This window comes from Pseudophryne corroboree, chromosome 6, assembly GCF_028390025.1.
Source record: "Pseudophryne corroboree isolate aPseCor3 chromosome 6, aPseCor3.hap2, whole genome shotgun sequence".
Lineage (NCBI taxonomy): Eukaryota > Metazoa > Chordata > Amphibia > Anura > Myobatrachidae > Pseudophryne > Pseudophryne corroboree.
This window is the reverse complement of record NC_086449.1, coordinates 735,148,253-735,163,126: the sequence shown is the minus strand read 5'-3', so window position 1 is coordinate 735,163,126 and position 14,874 is coordinate 735,148,253. Positions and strand designations below refer to the sequence as shown.

The 14,874-nt window shown below is 46.0% G+C and overlaps 1 protein-coding gene across 4 annotated transcripts in view; it reads left to right on the top strand.

Moving 5' to 3' along the window:
• TSPAN9 (tetraspanin 9) overlaps positions 1-14,874 on the top strand; it is a 704,002-nt gene that overhangs the window by 98,791 nt on the left and 590,337 nt on the right. Inside the window, exon 1 of one of the 4 annotated variants that reach the window (XM_063928464.1) lies at positions 7,872-8,015. The exons of the other annotated variants lie outside the window; for them this stretch is intronic. The gene's annotated coding sequence lies outside the window, so the exon portion shown is untranslated. Of the gene's footprint in view, positions 1-7,871; positions 8,016-14,874 lie in introns of those variants that run through there. 4 annotated transcript variants of the gene reach the window in all.

Sequence of the window (14,874 nt, the reverse complement as noted above, 5' to 3'; positions counted from 1 at the left end):
CCTCGCCGGTTCCTAAAGTCTGCTTTGCCAACGTCTCCCTCAGACAGGGCGACGGTATTGGAAGCCATTCACAAGCTGTTTTCTCAGCAGGTGATAGTCAAGGTACCCCTCCTACAACAGGGAAAGGGGTATTACTCCACGCTATTTGTGGTACCGAAGCCGGACGGCTCGGTAAGACCTATTCTAAATCTGAAATCTTTGAACCTGTACATACAAAAATTCAAGTTCAAGATGGAATCACTCAGAGCAGTGATAGCGAATCTGGAAGAAGGGGACTTTATGGTGTCCCTGGACATAAAGGATGCTTACCTGCATGTCCCAATTTGCCCTTCACATCAAGGGTACCTCAGGTTCGTGGTGCAAAACTGTCATTATCAGTTTCAGACGCTGCCGTTTGGATTGTCCACGGCACCTCGGGTCTTTACCAAGGTAATGGCCGAAATGATGATTCTTCTGCGAAGAAGAGGCGTATTAATTATCCCTTACTTGGACGATCTCCTGATAAGGGCAAGGTCCAGAGAACAGCTGGAGGACGGAGTAGCACTAACCCAAGTAGTGCTGCAACAACACGGGTGGATTCTGAATTTTACAAAATCTCAGTTGACCCCGACAACACGTCTGCTGTTCCTGGGAATGATTCTGGACATGGTTCAGAAAAAGGTGTTTCTTCCGGAGGAGAAAGCCAAGGAGTTATCCGAACTTGTCAGGAACCTCCTAAAACCAGGAAAAGTGTCTGTGCATCAATGCACAAGAGTCCTGGGAAAGATGGTGGCTTCTTACGAAGCAATTCCATTCGGCAGATTCCACGCACAAACTTTTCAGTGGGATCTGCTGGACAAATGGTCCGGATCGCATCTGCAGATGCATCAGCGGATAACCTTATCGCCACGGACAAGGGTGTCTCTTCTGTGGTGGTTGCAGAGTGCTCATCTGTTAGAGGGCCGCAGATTCGGCATACAGGACTGGGTCCTGGTGACCACGGATGCCAGTCTGAGAGGCTGGGGAGCGGTCACACAGGGAAGAAACTTCCAGGGAGTATGGTCAAGCCTGGAGATGTCTCTTCATATAAATATACTGGAGCTAAGAGCAATTTACAATGCTCTAAGCCTGGCAAAACCCCTGCTTCAGGGTCAGCCGGTGTTGATCCAGTCGGACAACATCACGGCAGTCGCCCACGTAAACAGACAGGGCGGCACAAGAAGCAGGAGAGCAATGGCAGAAGCTGCAAATATTCTTCGCTGGGCGGAAGATCATGTGATAGCACTGTCAGCAGTGTTCATTCCGGGAGTAGACAACTGGGAAGCAGACTTCCTCAGCAGACACGATCTACACCCGGGAGAGTGGGGACTTCATCCAGAAGTCTTCCACATGATTGTGAACCGTTGGGAAAAACCAAAGGTGGATATGATGGCGTCTCGCCTCAACAAAAAACTGGACAGGTATTGCGCCAGGTCAAGAGACCCTCAGGCAATAGCTGTGGACGCTCTGGTAACACCGTGGGTGTACCAGTCAGTGTATGTATTTCCTCCTCTGCCTCTCATACCCAAAGTACTGAGAATTATACGGCAAAGGGGAGTAAGAACGATACTCGTGGCTCCGGATTGGCCAAGAAGAACTTGGTACCCGGAACTTCAGGAGATGCTCACGGAAAATCCGTGGCCTCTACCTCTAAGACGGGACCTGCTTCAGCAGGGACCGTGTCTATTCCAAGACTTACCGCGGCTGCGTTTGACGGCATGGCGGTTGAACGCCGAATTCTAAAGGAAAAAGGCATTCCAGAAGAGGTCATTCCTACACTGGTTAAAGCCAGGAAGGAGGTGACTGCACAACATTATCACCGCATTTGGAGAAAATATGTTGCGTGGTGTGAGGCCAGGAAGGCCCCCACGGAGGAATTTCAACTGGGTCGATTCCTACATTTCCTGCAAACAGGATTGTCTATGGGCCTCAAATTGGGGTCCATTAAGGTTCAAATTTCGGCCCTGTCGATTTTCTTCCAGAAAGAATTGGCTTCAGTTCCTGAAGTCCAGACTTTTGTAAAAGGAGTACTACATATACAGCCCCCGGTTGTGCCCCCAGTGGCTCCGTGGGACCTGAATGTAGTTTTGGATTTTCTCAAATCCCATTGGTTTGAGCCACTCAAATCGGTGGATTTGAAATATCTTACATGGAAAGTAACCATGCTACTGGCCCTGGCTTCAGCCAGGAGAGTATCAGAATTGGCGGCTTTATCGTATAAGAGCCCATATCTGATTTTCCATTCGGACAGGGCAGAACTGGGGACGCGTCCTCATTTTCTGCCTAAGGTGGTGTCAGCGTTTCACCTAAACCAGCCTATTGTGGTGCCTGCGGCTACTAGCGATTTGGAAGATTCCAAGTTGCTGGACGTTGTCAGGGCATTGAAAATATACATTTCAAGGACGGCTGGAGTCAGAAAATCTGACTCGCTGTTTATACTGTATGCACCCAACAAGCTGGGTGCTCCTGCTTCTAAGCAGACGATTGCTCGTTGGATTTGTAGCACAATTCAACTTGCACATTCTGTGGCAGGCCTGCCACAGCCTAAATCTGTCAAGGCCCATTCCACAAGGAAGGTGGGCTCATCCTGGGCGGCTGCCCGAGGGGTCTCGGCATTACAACTCTGCCGAGCAGCTACGTGGTCGGGGGAGAACACGTTTGTAAAATTCTACAAATTTGATACCCTGGCTAAAGAGGACCTGGAGTTCTCTCATTCGGTGCTGCAGAGTCATCCGCACTCTCCCGCCCGTTTGGGAGCTTTGGTATAATCCCCATGGTCCTGACGGAGTCCCCAGCATCCACTTAGGACGTCAGAGAAAATAAGATTTTACTTACCGATAAATCTATTTCTCGTAGTCCGTAGTGGATGCTGGGCGCCCATCCCAAGTGCGGATTGTCTGCAATACTTGTACATAGTTATTGTTACAAAAAAATCGGGTTGTTATTTGTTGTGAGCCGTCTGTTCAGAGGCTCCTACGTTTGTCATACTGTTAACTGGGTTTAGATCACAAGTTATACGGTGTGATTGGTGTGGCTGGTATGAGTCTTACCCGGGATTCAATATCCTTCCTTCCTCGTCCGGGCACAGTATCCTAACTGAGGCTTGGAGGAGGGTCATAGGGGGAGGAGCCAGTACACACCACCTGATCCTAAAGCTTTAGTTTTGTGCCCTGTCTCCTGCGGAGCCGCTATTCCCCATGGTCCTGACGGAGTCCCCAGCATCCACTACGGACTACGAGAAATAGATTTATCGGTAAGTAAAATCTTATTTTTTATGTTACCAAGATTCAAGATGTTACATTGACGAATGAAAACGCTGTTTGGTTTTTACGTTTGAACCCTTTCTAACCATATTAATTAAACAAAACTGTTGCTTTGAGCAACTTCTCCATTATTCCTCTATTGAAGGCTTGATAAATCTACGCTACGAGACTTAAACAGATTATTTTCTATTCTTATAATAGAAGAGTAAAGTTACAGCAATTGAGGAGAGTAGATGGGAACATCCTGCACTCCTACCCTGGGACTGTCCTTGTTATAACCTTACACAGTTCACTGGCTCTGTATTTTGGAGGATGTCAGGAATGGGTGAGCCTGAGGAATGACCCAGCGTACATTTGTACCTTCTTAGACACAGCTGGCGCCTTACGCACTGATCAGCTGCTATATAGATAAAGTAGTTAATTGGTTGCCAAAAATGCCAAAACTGTAGTTTTCTCCGATAGGGTTAATGAGGAAATTGAGTGATGAAAGTTAGGAGGCATTCTCAGCTGCCTGAGAGGAGGCATCTGAGCTGCCTGTGTCCCGGGCTGTCCTAATATAATGCTTTCTTTTCCTATAAAGTTCTGCTCTTTGAAAGAATCCACGCTACATGTCCGTTTACACTGGCTGTCAAGTGTTAGCCTTCCTTTCACAGTGATGAAAGCAATAGCCCTGCATATTTGTACAGTTTAGTCATTGCATAGAAAGAAAGCTTTATTGCATTTCGTATTTTTTATTTTTTTTGCTGCTTGTGGATGTTTTAATTTCCATAACCCACCACAGACCATGACCTGTCCTGTCATCCTTAAAGTGTACCGGTCACCTACACAATGGAGGCAGCAGTCATACGGGAAGCCTAACTGCAGAATATGAAATCACTAGCAACGGGATTAATATGAAATCCTGTCGCACGGGATCCAGGCACTCCGAATACCGATGCCGGGATCCCGCTGGTGAATCTTCCCTGTGGTTCCTGTGGCCAGTCCGCCCCTGCTGACAGGGGTGAGTAAGGGGTGTTCTCCCATCTCCCCATCCCCCTAACCCTCCCTACCCGCAGCCTAACCTCCCCCCTTGTTGTCTAACCCTAACCACCCCCCAGAGGTGCCTAAACCTAACTCCCCTGTCCCCGGTGCCTAAACCAAACCCTCAACCCCCGCAGCTTAACCCTAACCCTCTGAGGGGGTGCCTGGCCCTTAAACCCCCACCCCCTACCCGCAGCCTAACCCTAACCCCCCGGAACGCAGCCTAAACCTAACCTCCCCCCCCATCCTTCCCGCATCTTACATCTCCAGCGCCACGGTGTGTCTTCGTTCGGCATTCCGGCTGTCGGGATTCCGGCTCCGGGATGGTGCACCCATTTTGGATGCTGGTGTCGGCATTCAGAATAGGGTCGGGATTCCGGCGTCGGGATTCTGACTGCTGAGCTCCCGACAACCGGGATCCTGACTGCTTTCCCTAGCAACAAGTGACATCCCCCTCCTCCCAACTTTTGAAGTCCTCTAATTTGGACATAGTGTTACCGCCCCCTCTCCACCCGCACACGTCATCAGCCTGTCAATCACTGACAGTCTGATGCTGTCCTGCGTCCGCCATCGCACATGAGCAGTACGGGTCCGGCGAATGTACAATGTACCAAACCTCGATACTTTGCGGTATGCGGCGCAGATCCTTCAGGTAAAAACATCACAGATGTATGTAAACCATGGGGTGTGCGTACATCTCTGAATTAGACCCTGTGACCGTCAGGGCTTCATTTACATTGATCAAACTCGTCTTTGTTTTCTTTTATCTTTTATTTTCACGTCAAGTATTCAAACCCGGGCAAATGACCAATACGTTATAATTTATCAAACTGTTTTACGTTTCTGTATCTGTGCCAAAAATAACACAGCATTTTACAAAAGTAAAAACATGCTTTTATAAGTGATTTATTAATTTACAGCTCACTTGCGTCCTGTTACTCGTTCAGATTTAGCAAAGGTGGATTTACTTTCATTGTTCTCAGAAAACCAATTAAAAGTATTTTTGTCCTGTATTCACAAGTTCAGACAGGAAATGTACAGAAAGATCTGTGTTTACTATGTCGCCTGATTATATTCATAGTTAATAGCTCAAATTGCGAGCAATAAATCGAGACTTTCGTCCATTAGTGGGAGTGTAAATACGATAATGGCATTTAGGCATTAAAATATAAAGTATTTAAAAGTGTTGATTTAAAAAAAATAATATATTGTATTTCTCATAGTATGGAAGATGAAATGGCTTTCCCAGGCTCCTTTGCACAATTATGGTGGCTTATTTAAGTCTCATGTATGTATGCAAGTGATAATTCTGCATTTCTGAAAGCATATGGCGCACACTGTTCCAGCCTCTTTAGCCCTGGTTTTCATCAGAACGATGGCCTTTGGCGCGATGATCGGGACAAATTCCCTTTGTTCCAGACCAAGCGATACACACTGTGCAATTCTATGAATGACGGAGCTATATCGCCTTCCGTCCTTCATTTAACGGCACCACATCGTACACAATATCTTCTGTTTGTCCGTGCAGCATGGCCAACCAGAAGATGTCTTATACAATCCGCAGGAGCATGCAATTGGCCATACTCGCTGGCCTTCATTCAGATGTGGTTGGAGGTGCTATTGTTGCTGCTTACATAGAAGCAGTAGCAATAATTCTAATATGGTAATGCAGCAGGGGGCGTCACGCATCCTGCTGCATTACTTATCTGAACTGCGTCCAAGGATGCGGTATTGGATCTTCCCAGGCACCATCGGGCGGCTTGCGGCACCCATGGGGACGTGCAAGCAGCCTGTTGCAGTGGCCAGGGATCTCTGTGCAGCGACGGAGATCCCTGGCCTCTTCCCTCCCCCTAACCGGCGGCCCCACACCCCCATTTTCACCACGCCCCCTCCCCGACCCCAAATGGCATTGACAAACTGCTGCCGTCCCTGCATTCTGTGTTACAGGACCCGTTCACACATGCGCAGAACGGGTTCTGAACATACACAACATCGGTACTTTGCGCATCAGGGCACATGTCCAACCACATCGCAACTGCAACTCTGTGCATTCACACCGTGAGATGCAACTTTTGTGCTTGTGACCATTTACATGGATATCAGCATTGCTTGCAATTCGGAATCAGACCCCTTTGTGTTTACCTATGAAAATGCAGCACAGTACAGATGCTCCTCACTTAACAACCTACCTGTTTAACAACCACTTGGACTCAAGTTCTCTGTCCAGCTGGAAACAACACTTTAATAATTTTCAATTATTGTATTTTTATGTTCTGTAATACTGTACATTATGTAAGAGTTATGCAAAGTAAAACAAACTCATCAAGTTGAAATTTAAACATTTTGTTTATTCAGAATAAATAAAACCTGTATTAAGTATAGGCTCCTCGCTTAACAACCAATTTGTTTGACGACCTAGTCGTAGGAACGGAACTTGGTCGAAATATGAGGGGGATCTAGGTATAGTATATAGGTATATAGCATCTAGGTATAGATAAATAGCATCTAGGTATAGCGTATAGGAATTGTTTCATCTTGTACAGAAATGGATGGATGGTGTAAACCAGATTAGAAAATGCAGTATTCATCAATGATGCAGCTTGTGTGTCTTTTTGACATCATTGAGCAGTTTTTTTCTTAAAGGCATCGGTAATTCCTCTTGACCATCATAGCTCCTAGCTCTGAATGTCCCAGTGCAGCAATTGTATAGACGTTTCTGCAACAAGCTTGTTACTGTATATTTCTTCTAAATTTTAACCCATTCTGGATTCTGCTGTAATGTCAGCACCTGGCGGCTAAGATGAGACAGCAAGTTTGTCACTTTGAGTCAGGGAGGTGAGACTAAAGGGCATATTTACTAAAGTGCGGGTTTTTAAAAGTAGAGATGGTGTTTATAACAACCAATCAGGTTCTAGCCATTATCTCCTGGAAGGTGTTAAATAATAATAATAATAATAATAATAATAATAATAAGTAGAATCTGATTGGTTGCAACATCTTCACGTCTAAAATCCTGCACTTTAGTAAATATACCCTAAATATATACTCCTTTTTTATATTCCCTCTATAAATAACATAGATAAGCCACAGCCGCAGTGTTCTATGTAAATACGAATATAATGAAGGCACACAAAAAAATCGTTTTCAGCTGCTGATTTGATACAATTAAATTCACGGTTTATTAAAAAACAAGGTTAAATAGCTAATAAAACACACATAAAATTTTGCATATAACAATTTTGCATATAGCAGTTACACAACAGGGAAGCATATAGGTGTTACTAAAGCTCCGCATGCAATTTAGCAGTTACTAATTAGTTCATTTTTTTTTATGCTGGATTGATTAGCATGCACGTGCAAATAATAGTTAGCAGGAATAAAGTTCTTAATTTATAATCAGATATTTGGTGAGAGTATACTTCCCCCTGCCATTTGGATATAGATAGTAAGGAGCGCTCCTACTTAGTTGTGATGCACGCCCCTGTGCGTCTCCTGACTGCTCCTTCTGATTTTGTATGCCCAACGCTGTATACGGGAGAGGAGAGCTGTATCTGCACATGCAGAATGCACGCTTGGCAGCCGGCTGAGTCAGGATAGACAGGGAGCACGTTGAGACAGCTGGGCAGCGGGCTGAGTCGGCTCACACAGAAAGCACACTGTGCGGCGGCTTGTGGAGACCGGGGGGACGCTCATGGACCAACTTCCAACTTCCAGGTTCGGTACTTCTGGCTTCCGGATAATGCGTTCCACCTGCGGTCCACCTGTTGTCTGCATGTTAGATCGTTAACAATAGCAGTCAGCAGCCTATAGTACAAATTCTTATCACCTATATTTTAGGCTACAGCCAATCACAAACAAAAAAAAAATAAAAAAATAAAATGAACATATAAAATATATAGAAGTTTTCTATATTGCGAGTCTTTACAGTCAATGAAAGTTATCTGAATGTGGAAAACTCCTTTAATTAAAGATGTTAGGGGTCTATATACTAAGCCTTGCATGGAGATAAAGTGGACGGAGATACAGCACCAGCCAATCAGCTCATAACTGTCATTTTTCAAACACAGCCTGTGATGTGGCAGTTAGGAGCGGGTCTGGGACTCCAGGTCGACAGCACAAAGGTCGACACACCTTAGGTCGATGCCAATTGGTCGACACACCTTAGGTCGACATGGACAAAAGGTCGACATGGACAAAAGGTCGACAGGAACAAGGTCGACATGGAAAAAGGTCGACATGAGTTTTTTATGTTTTTTTGGTGTCGTTTTCTTCGTAGAGTGACCGGGAACCCCAATTAGTGCACCGCGTCCCCTCGCATGGCTCGCTTCGCTCGCCATGCTTCAGACATGGTGCCTTCGCTCCGCTACTGCTTCGCTCGGCACACTTTACTGTTCCAATCGTAGTCCACGTAGATCGTTAAGTATGAAAAGGTTCAAAAAAAGAAAAAAATCGTGAAAAACTCATGTCGACCTTGTTCCTGTCGACCTTTTGTCCATGTCGACCTAAGGTGTGTCGACCAATTGGCGTCGACCTAAGGTGTGTCGACCTTTGTGCTGTCGACCTGGAGTCCGGATACCGTTAGGAGCTGATTGGCTGGCACTTTATCTCCATCCACTTTATCTCCATCCCAGGCTTAGTAAATAGGCTCCCTAGTTCTTCAGGATACTGTTCTTCAAAATAATGACACCATCTAATTGTAAAGCGCAACGGAATATGCTGCGCTATATAAGAAACTGCTAATAAATAAATAAAATAAATGTTGATAGAAGATGTCATTGTATGGTTAAAGCAACTTAAAGTTACAGTATGCCACAACATACCATCTTTCTAATACCTTGCTTGAACTTCTGACATATATTAAACATGTAATGTAGGTGAGATACCACTGACCTACAGATGTGTCCATATAGGCCTGTCCTCAAATCATGCCAAATAGGCCTGTGTCAGGCTTCACTACTTAGCTGCCCCAAAACACTAATCCTAAATTCCCAGTACAATATAAGTGAGCTAAGGGCCGGATTCCGAGTTGTACGCTTACGCAGCAGATGTGCGAAAATATGCAAATGGTACAAACACCTGGATATCTACAGAGACGCCCACCAGTGGCTACTGCGTACAAAGTATGGCCTCTGGAATTGAGACGCTGACGCCATGTACTTTGAGTACAGGATTACAGTTGTAGACTGACATATACCCCAAAAGCAGTCGCAACTAGAGATGAGCGCCTGAAATTTTTCGGGTTTTGTGTTTTGGTTTTGGGTTCGGTTCCGCGGCCGTGTTTTGGGTTCGAACGCGTTTTGGCAAAACCTCACCGAATTTTTTTTGTCGGATTCGGGTGTGTTTTGGATTCGGGTGTTTTTTTCAAAAAACACTAAAAAACAGCTTAAATCATAGAATTTGGGGGTCATTTTGATCCCAAAGTATTATTAACCTCAAAAACCATAATTTACACTCATTTTCAGTCTATTCTGAATACCTCACACCTCACAATATTATTTTTAGTCCTAAAATTTGCACCGAGGTCGCTGTGTGAGTAAGATAAGCGACCCTAGTGGCCGACACAAACACCGGGCCCATCTAGGAGTGGCACTGCAGTGTCACGCAGGATGTCCCTTCCAAAAAACCCTCCCCAATCAGCACATGATGCAAAGAAAAAGAAAAGAAAAAAGAGGTGCAAGATGGAATTGTCCTTGGGCCCTCCCACCCACCCTTATGTTGTATAAACAAAACAGGACATGCACACTTTAACCAACCCATCATTTCAGTGACAGGGTCTGCCACACGACTGTGACTGATATGACGGGTTGGTTTGGACCCCCCCCAAAAAAGAAGCAATTAATCTCTCCTTGCACAAACTGGCTCTACAGAGGCAAGATGTCCACCTCATCTTCACCCTCCGATATATCACCGTGTACATCCCCCTCCTCACAGATTATCAATTCGTCCCCACTGGAATCCACCATCTCAGCTCCCTGTGTACTTTGTGGAGGCAATTGCTGCTGGTCAATGTCTCCGCGGAGGAATTGATTATAATTCATTTTAATGAACATCATCTTCTCCACATTTTCTGGATGTAACCTCGTACGCCGATTGCTGACAAGGTGAGCGGCGGCACTAAACACTCTTTCGGAGTACACACTTGTGGGAGGGCAACTTAGGTAGAATAAAGCCAGTTTGTGCAAGGGCCTCCAAATTGCCTCTTTTTCCTGCCAGTATAAGTACGGACTGTGTGACGTGCCTACTTGGATGCGGTCACTCATATAATCCTCCACCATTCTATCAATGTTGAGAGAATCATATGCAGTGACAGTAGACGACATGTCCGTAATCGTTGTCAGGTCCTTCAGTCCGGACCAGATGTCAGCATCAGCAGTCGCTCCAGACTGCCCTGCATCACCGCCAGCGGGTGGGCTCGGAATTCTGAGCCTTTTCCTCGCACCCCCAGTTGCGGGAGAATGTGAAGGAGGAGATGTTGACAGGTCGCGTTCCGCTTGACTTGACAATTTTGTCACCAGCAGGTCTTTCAACCCCAGCAGACCTGTGTCTGCCGGAAAGAGAGATCCAAGGTAGGCTTTAAATCTAGGATCGAGCACGGTGGCCAAAATGTAGTGCTCTGATTTCAACAGATTGACCACCCGTGAATCCTTGTTAAGCGAATTAAGGGCTGCATCCACAAGTCCCACATGCCTAGCGGAATCGCTCCCTTTTAGCTCCTTCTTCAATGCCTCCAGCTTCTTCTGCAAAAGCCTGATGAGGGGAATGACCTGACTCAGGCTGGCAGTGTCTGAACTGACTTCACGTGTGGCAAGTTCAAAGGGCATCAGAACCTTGCACAACGTTGAAATCATTCTCCACTGCACTTGAGACAGGTGCATTCCACCTACTATATCGTGCTCAATTGTATAGGCTTGAATGGCCTTTTGCTGCTCCTCCAACCTCTGAAGCATATAGAGGGTTGAATTCCACCTCGTTACCACTTCTTGCTTCAGATGATGGCAGGGCAGGTTCAGTAGTTTTTGGTGGTGCTCCAGTCTTCTGTACGTGGTGCCTGTACGCCGAAAGTGTCCCGCAATTTTTCTGGCCACCGACAGCATCTCTTGCACGCCCCTGTCGTTTTTAAAAAAATTCTGCACCACCAAATTCAAGGTATGTGCAAAACATGGGACGTGCTGGAATTTGCCCATATTTAATGCACACACAATATTGCTGGCGTTGTCCGATGCCACAAATCCACAGGAGAGTCCAATTGGGGTAAGCCATTCCGCGATGATCTTCCTCAGTTGCCGTAAGAGGTTTTCAGCTGTGTGCGTATTCTGGAAAGCGGTGATACAAAGCGTAGCCTGCCTAGGAAAGAGTTGGCATTTGCGAGATGCTGCTACTGGTGCCGCCGCTGCTGTTCTTGCGGCGGGAGTCCATACATCTACCCAGTGGGCTGTCACAGTCATATAGTCCTGACCCTGCCCTGCTCCACTTGTCCACATGTCCGTGGTTAAGTGGACATTGGGTACAGCTGCATTTTTTAGGACACTGGTGACTCTTTTTCTGAGGTCTGTGTACATTTTCGGTATCGCCTGCCTAGAGAAATGGAACCTAGATGGTATTTGGTACCGGGGACACAGTACCTCCAACAAGTCTCTAGTTGGCTCTGCAGTAATGATGGATACCGGAACCACGTTTCTCACCACCCAGGATGCCAAGGCCTCAGTTATCCGCTTTGCAGAAGGATGACTGCTGTGATATTTCATCTTCCTCGCAAAGGACTGTTGAACAGTCAATTGCTTACTGGAAGTAGTACAAGTGGGCTTACGACTTCCCCTCTGGGATGACCATCGACTCCCAGCGGCAACAACAGCAGCGCCAGCAGCAGTAGGCGTTACACGCAAGGATGCATCGGAGGAATCCCAGGCAGGAGAGGACTCGTCAGAATTGCCAGTGACATGGCCTGCAGGACTATTGGCATTCCTGGGGAAGGAGGAAATTGACACTGAGGGAGTTGGTGGGGTGGTTTGCGTGAGCTTGGTTACAAGAGGAAGGGATTTACTGGTCAGTGGACTGCTTCCGCTGTCACCCAAAGTTTTTGAACTTGTCACTGACTTATTATGAATGCGCTGCAGGTGACGTATAAGGGAGGATGTTCCGAGGTGGTTAACGTCCTTACCCCTACTTATTACAGCTTGACAAAGGGAACACACGGCTTGACACCTGTTGTCCGCATTTCTGGTGGAATACCTCCACACCGAAGAGCTGATTTTTTTGGTATTTTCACCTGGCATGTCAACGGCCATATTCCTCCCACGGACAACAGGTGTCTCCCCGGGTGCCTGACTTAAACAAACCACCTCACCATCAGAATCCTCCTGGTCAATTTCCTCCCCAGCGCCAGCAACACCCATATCCTCCTCATCCTGGTGTACTTCAACACTGACATCTTCAATCTGACTATCAGGAACTGGACTGCGGGTGCTCCTTCCAGCACTTGCAGGGGGCGTGCAAATGGTGGAAGGCGCATGCTCTTCACGTCCAGTGTTGGGAAGGTCAGGCATCGCAACCGACACAATTGGACTCTCCTTGTGGATTTGGGATTTCGAAGAATGCACAGTTCTTTGCTGTGCTGCTTTTGCCAGCTTGAGTCTTTTCATTTTTCTAGCGAGAGGCTGAGTGCTTCCATCCTCATGTGAAGCTGAACCACTAGCCATGAACATAGGCCAGGGCCTCAGCCGTTCCTTGCCACTCCGTGTGGTAAATGGCATATTGGCAAGTTTACGCTTCTCCTCCGACAATTTTATTTTAGGTTTTGGAGTCCTTTTTTTACTGATATTTGGTGTTTTGGATTTGACATGCTCTGTACTATGACATTGGGCATCGGCCTTGGCAGACGACGTTGCTGGCATTTCATCGTCTCGGCCATGACTAGTGGCAGCAGCTTCAGCACGAGGTGGAAGTGGATCTTGATCTTTCCCTAATTTTGGAACCTCAACATTTTTGTTCTCCATATTTTAATAGGCACAACTAAAAGGCACCTCAGGTAAACAATGGAGATGGATGGATTGGATACTAGTATACAATTATGGACGGGCTGCCGAGTGCCGACACAGAGGTAGCCACAGCCGTGAACTACCGCACTGTACTGTGTCTGCTGCTAATATATAGACTGGTTGATAAAGAGATAGTATACTCGTAACTAGTATGTATGTATAAAGAAAGAAAAAAAAACCACGGTTAGGTGGTATATACAATTATGGACGGGCTGCCGAGTGCCGACACAGAGGTAGCCACAGCCGTGAACTACCGCACTGTACTGTGTCTGCTGCTAATATATAGACTGGTTGATAAAGAGATAGTATACTCGTAACTAGTATGTATGTATAAAGAAAGAAAAAAAAACCACGGTTAGGTGGTATATACAATTATGGACGGGCTGCCGAGTGCCGACACAGAGGTAGCCACAGCCGTGAACTACCGCACTGTACTGTGTCTGCTGCTAATATATAGACTGGTTGATAAAGAGATAGTATACTCGTAACTAGTATGTATGTATAAAGAAAGAAAAAAAAACCACGGTTAGGTGGTATATACAATTATGGACGGGCTGCCGAGTGCCGACACAGAGGTAGCCACAGCCGTGAACTACCGCACTGTACTGTGTCTGCTGCTAATATATAGACTGGTTGATAAAGAGATAGTATACTCGTAACTAGTATGTATGTATAAAGAAAGAAAAAAAAAACCACGGTTAGGTGGTATATACAATTATGGACGGGCTGCCGAGTGCCGACACAGAGGTAGCCACAGCCGTGAACTACCGCACTGTACTGTGTCTGCTGCTAATATATAGACTGGTTGATAAAGAGATAGTATACTCGTAACTAGTATGTATGTATAAAGAAAGAAAAAAAAACCACGGTTAGGTGGTATATACAATTATGGACGGGCTGCCGAGTGCCGACACAGAGGTAGCCACAGCCGTGAACTACCGCACTGTACTGTGTCTGCTGCTAATATATAGACTGGTTGATAAAGAGATAGTATACTCGTAACTAGTATGTATGTATAAAGAAAGAAAAAAAAACCACGGTTAGGTGGTATATACAATTATGGACGGGCTGCCGAGTGCCGACACAGAGGTAGCCACAGCCGTGAACTACCGCACTGTACTGTGTCTGCTGCTAATATATAGACTGGTTGATAAAGAGATAGTATACTCGTAACTAGTATGTATGTATAAAGAAAGAAAAAAAAACCACGGTTAGGTGGTATATACAATTATGGACGGGCTGCCGAGTGCCGACACAGAGGTAGCCACAGCCGTGAACTACCGCACTGTACTGTGTCTGCTGCTAATATATAGACTGGTTGATAAAGAGATAGTATACTCGTAACTAGTATGTATGTATAAAGAAAGAAAAAAAAACCACGGTTAGGTGGTATATACAATTATGGACGGGCTGCCGAGTGCCGACACAGAGGTAGCCACAGCCGTGAACTACCGCACTGTACTGTGTCTGCTGCTAATATATAGACTGGTTGATAAAGAGATAGTATACTCGTAACTAGTATGTATGTATAAAGAAAG